Below are 13,632 nucleotides of genomic sequence, written 5' to 3'. Positions count from 1 at the left end.
TTTTGGTAGATCACGATTTTATCATCATCATTTAGGCTTTATTTATAGACGAAGTGATCGTTAAGAACTTACAGTTCAATATTGACTGAAGTCCTTTCGCGTAATTGATATGTTGGAAAGGATACATTTCACTAGTCGTAAGAGTTAATTTTTTTGACCTGTGTATGTATAAAGTATAATAATTCAATGTAAGACTATTTTACTTTGTGTTTAGTTTGAGTTATTATATCGTCCTGAAATTATTTGTCACATTATTTATATCTTAGTGATGAGATAAATTATCTCATATACATGTGATGAAATAACTTATGTCAAAATAATTTATTTCGAAATAATTAATTTTGAGATAACTTGTCACCAACCAAACGATGCGCTTATAAGCTATTTCAACAATGCCTCTATATTCTCACAGAATAATTTAGTTAACAGTAGGCAGTAGAAACTGAATAGTATTCCAACTAACTAAAAGGTTCATATTGAAATAAGTTCAAATGGAAGAAAAAAAATTTGTTAATAGAAATCTATTTCTTTTTCCATATATATATTTAAGTAATAAGTAAAAGTTTTGGTGGTCCAAATTCTCTGTCATCCACCTTTGGGTCCAATATTGACCACTTTTATAGTGGATTATCATTTAAATATTTTTTTAAGTACGTGACGATCATCTATTATATTGGTTACAATTTAATTATTTAAATTAATTTATAAACTCATTCATTACTAATTATATTCAATCCAAATTGACTACACTCGACTCAAGTTAACTATATCCGACCCAAATTAACTACACTCGTCCCAAATTACATTTACCCCACCGATTAAAACATATACACCCTTAATTTGGATATGATATAGTTAACTTGCATTGAGTGTAGTCAATATGGGTCGATATAAGTAGTAATGAATGAGTTTATAAATTAATTTAAGTAATTAAATTGTAACCAATGGTCGCCACATATTTAAAAAAATTATTTAAATTATTTAAATAATAATATGTTATAAAAGTGGTCAGTATTGGACTCAAAGATGGATGACAAGGGTATTTGAGTTCCAATAGGTATATGATAGGGGCTTTTGGAGCCAATAGATGGAGGAAGGATAATTTTATATCATCATATATATATAAGAGAACCCTAGGCCCGCTTACGTGGCGCCACCACAAATCAGGATTCCCTTTAATTTTATTTATTTCCAAAATTAGCCTTCCTTTCATGAAAAGTTGTGTCTTTTATAAAAAAAAAAATGTGACTTTTATAAAAAGTTGCGACTTTTACGAAGAGTAGCAACTTTTATGAAGAATTGCGACTTTTATGAAGAGTTGCTGCTTTAATGAAAAGTTGCAACTTTTATTAAAAGTTGTGACTTTTGTGAAAGGTTGTGACTTTTTCAAAGAGTTGTGACCTTTTCAATAAGACACAATAAACATTTATTCACACTACCCTTGGTTGTCTATAAATAAAATGATTTCCTCTCATTTTAAAACAACGAAAATTATGGACTTCTTCTTCTTCTGCACAATTAAATATTCATGTACTTTGATCCTGTTGAGTGGCTCACTGACACCATTGTTTTTGTATCAATACACTGGTGAATACAATCGTTCTATCCTGAGAGGATCTATTTCTTTAAACCTCGAGTACTACAGGGAAGAATTTCCTTAAGGGGGACAATGCGCATTCAGTGGGCTCAATTTTTTCCGTTCTATTTCATTCTATTGTTACAGATCCTAGTATGTTTTTTACAGTCATTAATTTATGTTTGTGTTATTAATTGTTGTTTTTGAGTACATATTTTAAACTTTGTTGTTTATGTTTATGCTTTTGATCATTATGTTGAAGTAAAGATATGTTAATCAAGAATTTGATGTAATCATTAGACTATTGGTGTCATGTTGATTAGAATTCTTAAACTTGTAAAATAAATGACTTTGATCTTTATAGAGTTTTCAGTGGCTAAAAGATCTATGGAATGTCCAAGAAGGGACTTTCGAGTGTTCAGAAGTTATGGTGGTTCCACACTACCTTGGAGTTTTAGTTATTCAACTTTCTATCTTATCGAGACATTCAATCGATTAGTGACATCCAAAAAACAAAGGAATGTAGTGGGATGGTAAGTATTGTACTCAACCTTAATAAAAAATTTGGAGTTCAAATGTTGGATTTGAGTCAATGAATTACCCCTCAAAGTAGGATGAATTCATATTAATCAAATATTAGCAAAATAATTATCTCCTTATAAACATCAGATTAAAAGTTGCAAAAATAAAGTTTTACCCATATTGATTGAAACATAAAGAACAAAATATGCCTTTGGCTATCAAAGTAGTCTCATCAACTGCGAATGATTTTGAATAAGGGACTTGCCAATAAATCATTTAATCCAAATTGTTTGAGCGGCATACGTTATTTGATTGAACTCCAAGAGATGTGTTTTTACCATTTAATTAACTTATCAAGTACACAACTAATTATATAAGATGTATTATATTTTGATTATGTATGATTTATATATGGTTAAAATAATTTTTTAGGTATATATAGTAGATGTCGAACCCCCTTCGACTACTTCGTGTGTCTGTTTTTTTAGATTTTGAACCCCCTTATTGAAAATCCTAGCTCCGCCACTGTGTGTCACATCAACTAATTAATTAAGTCAAGTCTCTATCATGTCCAAAATACACTTTATACATGTTTAGCTAGCTAGGTATAGAGTAGTTTATTCCACGCATGATGTTTTTATCAATTATCATGGATTACTATGGCCTTTTAGGTTGTGGAGTAGTAGTAGTACTTGGTTGGACTTTGATCCATGGCATCCGTTGTTATAATTACAAGAAGAAAATACTTCCACCAGGACCATTTTCCCTACCATTTATTGGAAATCTCCATAACTTAATACTTGGAGGATGGCTCACAAGTATGGCCCAATAATAACCCTAAAATTGGGCCAAATAACCACAATAGTTATATCTTCATCAGTTGTGGCTAAAGAAGCCTTCAAAAACCAAGATTTAGCCTTATCCAGCAAAATCGACAAGGATGCACTCCACGCCTATGACCACAATCAATTCTCTGTCATTTTTCTTCCAGCCAGCAGTAGCCGCCGGAAATACCTCCGGAAGCTACTGCATTCAAGCATCTTTAGCCCTAACAGGCTTGACGCGAGTCAACATTTGTGGGCCCGGAAGATCGAAGAGTTGATTGCTTGTTGTCGTCAGTGTAGCTTGAATTGGGAATAGACAATATTTGAGTGAACTCAATAGCACCTGGAGTTCTCAAATCTGAGATAACAGAAAGCCTTATGCAAAAGAAATGGCTTTGTCCCATTTTATGTAAGGTAGTTTGACTCGGCATGGAGTAGTCACATAAATTGAGACAGAGGGATTAATGAAGTGGAAACCACTTGGAGATAAATTTTATACAAAAACCAAAGGGTGAAACTTAAGTCACAAAGAAACAAGCTATCTTCCAAATAAAACACTCAAGTATTACAGGCTAGACTCTGAATACACCCTCAGTCTATGTTGCTCAGACTCTTAAAAAATATCAACTGGTGCGTATTAGATCCTTCAAAACTAGTGTATTTTTGAAAGATCTGACACAGACGGGCAACATTTTTGGAGAGTCCGATCAACTTAGCCCTCAGTGAACTCGTTATGTCATAACAATTTGTAAAGTGAATGATTTACGCATCTACATCAGTTTGCTTTCTTTTCTCTCTTATAGATTGACAGTGGAGATCCCTGGTAAAACTTGTAGTGGTATCCAAGAAGTAAAGAACAATCGACATTACACAACAACCTACAAATATCGGTATGGGACCAAATATCCAAAGGAAGAGAGGAAATGACAATAAAATGCTCGTAGTCCAAGTGACCAAAACATGCTCCCTCGGTTCAAATTCCTTGCATCATACTCTAAAGAATCAGATCTTTCATTGAAGGTAGGCACAGTAGCTAAGAAGCTAACATGAGCGTAATACCTGATAGATTGAACATTGCAGAGAAATGCAACTAGAAAGCAAAGCAAGATGGTAAAAAACTTTATAGAAGACATCATAGATGTTTTATTCCCATACACTAGCTCGGAGTGCAATCTAAGAAACAAACATGTCATGGCTCATGGTCGTAGTGACTATTTAACAGACCTTCATGACAACAGATAACCTTACTTACTATTGTTGCTCTATCCAGACAAGTAAATATATGTGATTAAAATTGTCATTAACATTCATACTTCGATGATACTCATTTTGCGGATATTGTAGGCCTCTAAGGCCCATTACTATTCTCTATAACCTGCCTTTATACGCTTCTTCTGAATTGTGACCATATTGGTTTCATAGATATTGGGATTTCACTTTGTGCCAACAAAATCAATACAAAATAATTTCAACTTCTTATAGGATTAGCAACCTTTAAACCATTTTTACATAAAAGTGTGGAGATTTGACCTTCTGCACAACCCAACAAAGTAGTCATTGCTCGAAAAACAACGTATATAGTACACGGCCCAAACTATGCTTGTCATAAGTCAAGGACGGGTCAAATAGGAATAGATAGATAGTTTCTACTATATTGCAACCATAAAACATTATTTCCAAACACGAATGAGGCAACATATCCTTGGGAATCTATGCTACTTCCATTGAAGGCGCCACACATATTGTGTACTCAAACTTTCTCAGTGGTTGATGGAAGATTCTTAATCAGCATCATCGAAAGTGTACGTATGCATAATACTAACTAAAACAAAAATGGAACACCTGAAGATATTAAGGAAACAAGAGCAATTGCATTAGAATTTTTTAACATATCTTTGAGGAGAAAACGAGCTCTCGAGGGAAACTAAATACTCTTACATTCGGAAGGCGTGTAGGTTTACTTGTAGTAGAGAGTGTCATGGTTACTCAAAACATGTATTGCAGATAACAGAACAATATTAGAAAGGGATCGTTATGAACGGGTAATATAATTGATAAGTCTTAATGCTCCCAGATGTTTTGATGATCTCCTCACAAATGCAGGGACCCGGTCCTCTGCAGAGTACACTCGTCAAGGTCTATGTGCTATACAGCTGGAAAGTTGTTACCTTAGAAGTTGGTGAAGTCGTCACTGTACCACACCAATCAGTATGGACGAGGTTGTTTGTCCAGCGGTTAATATTTCTTTATGATTAATATATTCAACATCACAAACAACAAATCACTCATTCATTCAAAGAGAGAATATTCAAGCTTCAACAAAATAGCAAGGGACCTCATAGACTGGCGATTTGCTTTTTGAACCTGCTGTTATTTTGATTACTTGTATTTGTGCTTACATTGTAGGATTCGTTTCAGTTGTGTTAGAAACGTTTCAAAACTTGGGTGAATCACTGTAAGAACTTAGTTGAGGGAAACTTTGTGTCTTATGATAAAAGTCTATATTAATCAGTGTAGGTTAGTATAGTGGGCAATGTAGCTTCGGCTCGTTGAGTAGTTGTTGTATTACTCAGATTAGAGATTAGGAGGTTAATCTCTTGTGTGGTTGTAAACTGTGTTTTACTTTTGCTTGAGAAGATTAGTAAAAAGAATTTGAAAATCTTGTGAGACAGTTCGCGGTTTTACTCCCTTGAGCAAGGAGGTCCCCCGTAAAGTTGCGTGTGCTATCTTTACATTCAGTAGTTTCTTTTGTTTATCTTAACTGTGTGAAGGACTTGGTCCTATCGTAGCGAGTGGACGTATACACTCCAACAAGTGGTATCAGAGCCTGACTTTTCTATTTGGGTAACACCAAGAAAAGAAAATATCCTGAAGGAATGGCTGCTCCACTGAGCTTGGAAGAAGGTCAGTCCACCACTAGACCACCACGTTTAAATAGGCAATTTTATGGATGGTGGAAGACACGCATGCATGACTACATCAATGCTAAAGATACCTAAGTTGTGGGATGTGATTCTTGACGGGCCATACATTCCCACCAAAGATGTAGTGGATGGAGAAATCACCAAGGTGATTCCCAAAACCAGAAGGGAATACAATGAAGCTGACAGGAAAAAGATAGAAAAGAAGCTACTAGTATGTGGGATAGGTCCAGATGAGTACAACAACATCTTTGCGTGCGAGGCGGCTAAAGAAATATGAGACTGTCTCAAAACAGCTCATGAAGGAACGACACAAGTAAAGGAGTCTAAGGTAGATATGCTAACGACTCAATATGAGAATTTCAGTATGAAGGAAGGTGAAACCATTCACGAGATGCATACAAGGTTCACTTCCATTACCAACGAACTAAGATGTCTTGGTGAGCCTATTTACCCAATCAAACAAGTTCAAAAAATTCTCAGGGTGCTTCCCAAGTCATGGGAAAGCAAAGTGAATTCTATCACCGAAACAAGAGATCTGAAGGTACTCACTATAGATGATTTAATTGGAAACCTACGAGCTGAACATGCAACAGGGGTCGATCGTGAAGGAAGGAAAGAAGGAGAAATTAGTGGCCTTGAAGATGTCTCTGAATGATGGGTCAGAAGAAGAGGATGAGATGGCTTACCTCACTAGAAGGTTCCAGAAGATAATCAAAAAGCATGGAGGGTTCCAAAAGAAAGGGTCTACTAGAGCAGCAAATGCAAATGATCTTTGCCACAAATGTGGGAAGCCTGGTCATTTCATGAGGGACCGTCAAAGCCAGAAGCAGGAAACACAAGATTTCAAACCTCGTAGAAGGGAGGTCCCAAACCATGCCAGAAGAAAGGCTCATGCTGATCAAGTAGTGAAGAAAGCCTTTACAGTTTGGAGAAATGGCTTTAGTGAATCTGAGGAAGAAGAAGACAGTCATGAAGATGTCTCAATGATGGCCATCAAAGATGATGAAACCGTGTTCAATTCCATTTTCTCACTGATGGAAAAATCAGACGATGAAGAGAATCAGGATGACATAACCCTCTTCGATCTCAAAAGTGATCTAGATACTTTATCCATTAAAAGATTAAGTAAACTTGTTGCAGTGCTAATTGACTCAGTAGATGAATTAACCACTGAGAATATGATGATAAGTGAAAAACTGAGTCTGTATGAGGATGAAAATGCAACCCTTAATGTCGTGTCGTAATTTTCCTATCTTTAGAAAAATTACTTTTTTGAAATGTTCTAAGTATAAAACAATTTGAGAAAAATACTTAGAAAAAGAGTCGCCACTTAATTTTTTAAAGAAATTAAGAAAACTTATAATTTCCAAAGATTTAAACAGAAAAAATCATTTGAAAATACCAAAGAGGGTTCAGGGTTCAATTTACACTTCGAGAAGGGTTTAAGCATTCGAAGTGTCCGCTAACATGCGGTTGACCTGCGACTTGACTAAAATATATTTGACTATTTTTAGGAAAAATATGATTTAACATAAAAAATAATAACTTACAATATTTGATTAACTTCGAGAAAATAATTAAATAAATGACACATTTTATTTTGGTTTTTTTAGAGAAAGGGATTCAAAATGGAACAATTGACTCGAAATACAAGTGATTAGAATATTAATAAAACCAAATTAATTAGAATTTATTTTATTCACTTCGAAATAATAATTTAAACCAATTTAATAAATTAAGGCATAAAAATCATTTTTTTAATTAATTGACTAACCTTTTTGAGAAAACGACTAAGTATATATATATTTTTTTATTATTTATTTATTGGAAAAGTTTTGACTAACATTTTTAAAGTTTATTTAAGAAAAATATTTTAACTAAAAATAATAATTTTAAAATGAGTATAATATGAATAAGTGAAGAGGCGTTAAAACATATATCTTAAGAATAAAAGGTTTAACTTAATTAGAAAGTATAATTTGATCAACATATTTGACCAATAAAATAAAATAAATATTAAAAATTAACCAACACAAAGAAAATAACTTATCTTTTGGGGAATCTAATTAAGTGAATTAAAAATTATAAAGTTAGAGTTAAACAACAAACAATAAATAATCACAATTAAATAATTAAAGAGTGAGGGAGAAATGAAATTGGGCCCCCTTTTGGGCCAATTTCGCTGGAATTTTGGCCTTTAAACCAATCCCCTTTTTGTATATATCTGATGTATATCAGATGTATACAACCCATTTTTTCGCTTTCCGGGACCTATACATCAACTCCAAAGACTTGTTCTTCGATTTTTCAAGGTTGGCTGACTCGAATAATTAAAAAAAAGGAATTGAGCCTTTACGGCTCTCTCGAAATGCAAGAGGAACGTGATTGGAGTTCATGGGAAACTCGGGCAGATTTCACATGCAAACACAAATAAAATCATATTAGCACAGTATGAGGAAAACTCTAACACGTTTCTATAAAATGAACAACATTACGGTAACCAATAACTTAGCACGACAAATCACAATAAAGTATTAGGGACTAATCTAATAACCTAAACAACTCAGCCAATTATTCGTTACTGGCTACAATGAGAAAAATGGACCAAAGCTGTTTTGATTCACATTCACAACAAATATTAACTTTTTAAAACACCAAATTATACCATATGTGTCATTCAAACAAAGAATTAAGACTAAAAGTATAAACTAGATACTGTAGGCACATATGACATATAAATTATAAACAAATTCCATTCTTTTAGTCTCTGCCAATTTTCAGTTTCATGCATACTCTCATATTGACATATATTAAATGAACTACTAAGAATGTAGACATAAAATAGAGCCACAAGCAATTGCCCTTGGAATTGAAGAGTCGACATGTCACATAATGAAAGATTAATCACCAAAAGAGATAATGTTTCAAATAATCTTGCAGACCAGACTCTAACAAAGCAAGATTTGGAAAATAGACATGTCACATAATGAAAGATTAATCACCAAAAGAGATAATGTTTCAAATAATCTTGCAGACCAGACTCTAACAAAGCAAGATTTGGAAAATAGAGCACTGATTTTAACTCCACTTTATAATAAAATAGTCATTCCTTACTCTCTCAAGAAGCTACAAACAACAAACATGAAGATTGACATGATAGTAAGGCAAGATAAATAAATAAATAGTCGAGATAAGAATCCACAAAGAACCCAAGACAAATAATATCGATTTATGAGATGCAGGATAGGATAACTAGCAATACGATATTAAGGAGACATCGAGATAAGCTAATACTCCATTAAGCAAATGACCACTATATCACTTCAAATCGAAAAACATGGGACAAAACTTGGACTAAATACAACAAAATGACACCGTTCGTTGGCGCCATCTTTATGCTAGCAAGAAGCTCTCTTAACTAAGATGAACCAGTGAGTCACAAAAATATTTAATCATCAAATACATAAACAATCATAACCAAAAACTGCCACGACTATGACACTAAAATGAGAAGGAGCTTCAAAGTTCAATTAGAACAAAGATACATTTTCTTTAAGATAGCTTTAATAATCAGTGATGTAGGCCAAACAAATAAAAATGTTGCCCTCCAAATGCTAAAGAAAACATTCAGAACGGGATCATGTTATAGAAGACGAGAGTGATACCACGAAGCAAACAACAGGACAACATACATTCATCTAACAAATCGAAAACATAGTGCGAGCAACATTCGAGATATTAACCATGGCAAGCAAGTCATTAAATTAAATTCGAAACATCACATAAACGACTACGACTTGGCATTTTTTAAAGGATAATGTTGGTATTCAGCTCGTACTTAGTCAGTTTCAAAGGAAAAAAACATTTTTTCTGATAACATAGAAATCTTAACTAAAGCATCTACTCATGTACGATCATAGTAGACGCACAAAGATTGACAAGAAGAACCAAAAGCTATAATCGAGATAAGGGCGAGATTATCACCTCTTTTTGGGCAACGAAATGGAGACAAGACGAGCTAGCAGACGACTTCACCACGAAAAGCTCAAGCACAAATAGTTGCCAAGAAATCTAGACAAGCATATCAAACCCAAACACTAAAAAAAATGATTATCTCCTCTGTTTTTCCTTGAGGTGTATTTAGTCGGTATTTTAACTAATTTTGTTGCCTTAATTAAAAAAAATTCCAAACCCTTACAATGGAAGAGAAGAGATGTATTTATAGGGGGAATTAGGGTGAAAATGGATAGGAACAAGGGTCAAAAATGGAATTCTCCTCCGATTTCAAAATTCAAAATCCAGAATAGGGAGCAGTTGGGTTTGCACGAGATTTCATCCCAAATCCCCTGAAATTTGGATGAAAGGATTGGCGTGGATGGCTTAGCTCAAACTCACCGCCCTTGTGCTCAACGTGGCGCCCATCCACGGGAGTCAATGGTGATTTTTCACGGCTGCTGCAGGACGTAATTGCAGGTTCGCTCCTGCTGCACTGTTGATGAAGACAGTGGCAGCTTTTCGTCTATTTTGACGCGTGAAGGAGAAGAAATCGCATATGGGTCGTCTTGATCTTGTGTGTGCTGCTGCTGTTGTATGATTGTTGCTGCAATGTTCTGGAAATTGAACGCTGCTGGGTCTCTCTTCAGCTGCTGGAATGGGCCGGGTCGGGGGCCGTTTTGGTGGGTCGGTTGTATGCTGGAAAAAATAAAAGGGAGTTGGGCTGTTGGATTTAGTCTGGACTGCTGGAAAATTTGTCAAATAGGCCCAAAATTGGTCTCAAATGGGTTTAGGTGGGGAAATAATGGTTAGAATTGAAATAAGAAGGGCTAGGCAAATGAATTAACAATCTAGCAAAATTGAATTCGAAATCTAGCCTAATTGAGATAATTCGACGAATTAGGCTAGGACTTGAATAAGACGATTAATATAAATTAATTAATGAGCTTCTTAATTTTAACAAAATAAAATAATTAACTTAATAAAAATAACTAATTCAACAACATACCTATAATTCAAACCAAATTAAATTAGTAAAGTTTAACGTTTAAAAATAAATGAATAGTTTTCAAGATAGTTTTCAAATATTTGTAAAATATATTAGTTACATACGGAACAATATAAGACATATTCATTATTTAAAATATTATATAAGTGAATAAAATTCTTAAAATATCTTGAAACATATTTTGATTTTTTTATAAAATTAATTATTTCGAATCGTTTGAAATTCAAGAAGCTCAAAAACTAATTCTTATCAGGAGGGTCAAAATCGGGTGTCAACACTTAACTCTCAAATGTCTGAAATGAGTGTTAGGATAGGTATTATAGAAGCTGAGAGTATGCAGCCCAACGAGGAACTTGGTACCTCTGAGGATGGGAAACGAAAACTCAGTATCTTTAAGGTCAAATTAGAAGAGAAGTTAAAGGCATCTGAGTTTAAATTAGTTGCTTCTAGTGAAAAGAATTCTCAACTAATGAAGGACCTTAGTAAGATCAAAGAAGAGCTGAACCATTCCTTGAAATGGACTGATTCGTCTAAGATTCTTTCAAACTTAGCTAATCAGAAGTTCAACAACAAAAAGGGATTAGGTTGTAGACAGATAGAACCTCCATACAACCCTCATAGTAAATATGTCTCTGTCTTTGACAATCTTCTGTGTACCTATTATGGGAGAAATGGTCATGTGAAGAAAAACTGTGAGTCTCTAAAGAGAGTAAAAGAAAGCCAGGAGAACTTTCTTAAGTCGAGAAAAAGAAATGTAGAAAAGAAAAAGGTACCTGGTCCCAGCTACCATTTTAGCAAGAATACTTTGACCCCATGGACAGGAAGGTTTCTTATTAAACCTTTTGACAGTTTTTGGGAACTCCATCTCAAGTGGGTTCCCAAGTCTAATAAGTGATTCTTGTGCAGAAGAGAGGAAACAGTCAGTGCTGGTACATGGACAGTGGATGCTCAAGGCATATGAATAGAGACACTCAAAACTTCCTCTCTTTGGAAGCACACCAGGGCGGTGGTGTGTCGTTTGGTGATGGGAAAAAGGGTTTCATTCTCGAAATTGGGAAAATAGGAAGATCAACAGAACATTCCATAGACAATGTTCATTATGTGAATGGTTTGAAATACAATCTGTTAAGTGTATCTCAAATCTGCGATAAGGGAAATGAAGTTAAATTCTTCTCTGACAGGTGCCTAGTTACTATTTGTGTAACTAACAAAGTTGTTATGTCTCCCAAAAGAGTAAAAAATATGTATGTTGCAGATCTTAACTCAATAGAAGGGGACAGTCTCACATGTCTAAGCTCTAAGACTGACAATGCAAATCTATGGCATAGACGATTGGGACATATAAGTTAGTCCTTGTTGAACATGTTTGTTGCAGGGACCTGGTCCGCGGACTGCCTAAACTGAAGTTTTCTGACAACAAAGTTTGTAAGGCCTGTGTAAGGAGGAAACAAACAAGATCATATTTCAAGCCAAAGAAAGGTGTAAGCACAACCAGACCACTAGAACTTCTCCACATGGATCTATGTGGACCTGTCAGAATTCAAAGCAGAGGAGGCAAGAAGTCCATTTTGGTAATTGTTGATGATTTCTCAAGGTTCACCTGGAACATGTTTTTGTCGACCAAGGACGAGACAACTGGATTACTGGTCACTTTTGCCAAAGCTATTCAACTAAAGATAAACTACAAGATTGCAAGCATCATATTAGAGGAATTCATCACAATTTGAAAATTCTCAAATTGAAGGCTTTTGTGCTGAAAATGGAATTCATCACAACTTCTCTGCACCAAGAACTTCTCAGCAAAATGGGGTTGTGGAGAGGAAGAACATGACCTTAGTGGATATTGCTAGAACCATGTTGATTGACTTAGGACTTGCAATGAACTTTTAGGCAGAAGCAATCAACACAACTTGCTATGTTACAAACAGGTGTCTTATAAGGTCAGTGATCAAGAAAACTCTGTATGAGTTACTGAATGATAGGAAACCTTCAATTACTCACCTGAAGCCCTTTGGTTGCAAATGTTTCGTTTTGAACAATAGAAATGATAATCTTGACAAGTTTGATGCTTGCATACAAGTCTTCAATTAAAGAACTATGTGTGTTGAAGAAAGTATGCATGTGATATTTGATGAATCTGATGATAAAAACAAAGATGAAAATAATGAAGACATTGAATTGGAGGAACTGGTGAAGGATCAACAAGACAGGGTAATCCAAACTCCTGAAATGAACAGATTTCAAAGGAAGGAAAAAGTGTAGAACTCACAGAGGAGCCTGGTCCCTCCGATGCAGCTCAGGAGGGAGACCTTCAGAACAAAGAGCCTGGAGAAGATTAAATAGTTGTTGATCTTGAAGAGGAGATAACTAGAAAGTCCGGATGGAAACATCAATCTTCTCATCCTCTTGGACAATTTTGTTCCACCACTTGACTCTAGAATACAAACTAGATCCAAAACAAGAAATCTAGTTGCATATCCAGCCTTCATATCCACCATTGAACCCAAGAACATCAAAGAGGCTTTAAAGGATTCTGATTGGGTAACATCAATGCAGGAAGAACTTCATCAGTTTGAGAGAAGCAAGGTGTGGCATCTGGTCCCCAGACCTCTCAACAGAACCATTATCGGGACTAGATGGGTTTTCAGAAACAAACTTGATGAGCATGGAACCATCACAAGAAACAAGTCAAGACTAGTGGTAAAATGATATAATCAAGAGGAAGGGATTGACTATAATGAGACCTTTGTACCTGTAGCCAAAATAGAAGCCATCAAAATTTTA

The 13,632-nt window shown here is 34.8% G+C and overlaps 1 protein-coding gene across 1 annotated transcript in view; it reads right to left on the bottom strand.

Moving 5' to 3' along the window:
• Positions 1–13,632, bottom strand: part of LOC125830388 (ATP-dependent Clp protease ATP-binding subunit ClpA homolog CD4B, chloroplastic) — a 569,404-nt gene that overhangs the window by 339,627 nt on the left and 216,145 nt on the right. The window lies entirely within an intron of this gene.

This window comes from Solanum verrucosum, unplaced genomic scaffold, assembly GCF_900185275.1.
Source record: "Solanum verrucosum unplaced genomic scaffold, falcon-dt-bn FXZP01000228.1, whole genome shotgun sequence".
In the NCBI taxonomy this organism is placed as follows: domain Eukaryota; kingdom Viridiplantae; phylum Streptophyta; class Magnoliopsida; order Solanales; family Solanaceae; genus Solanum; species Solanum verrucosum.
Note: the sequence above shows the minus strand (reverse complement) of the source record. Positions and strands in the feature narration are given on the sequence as shown.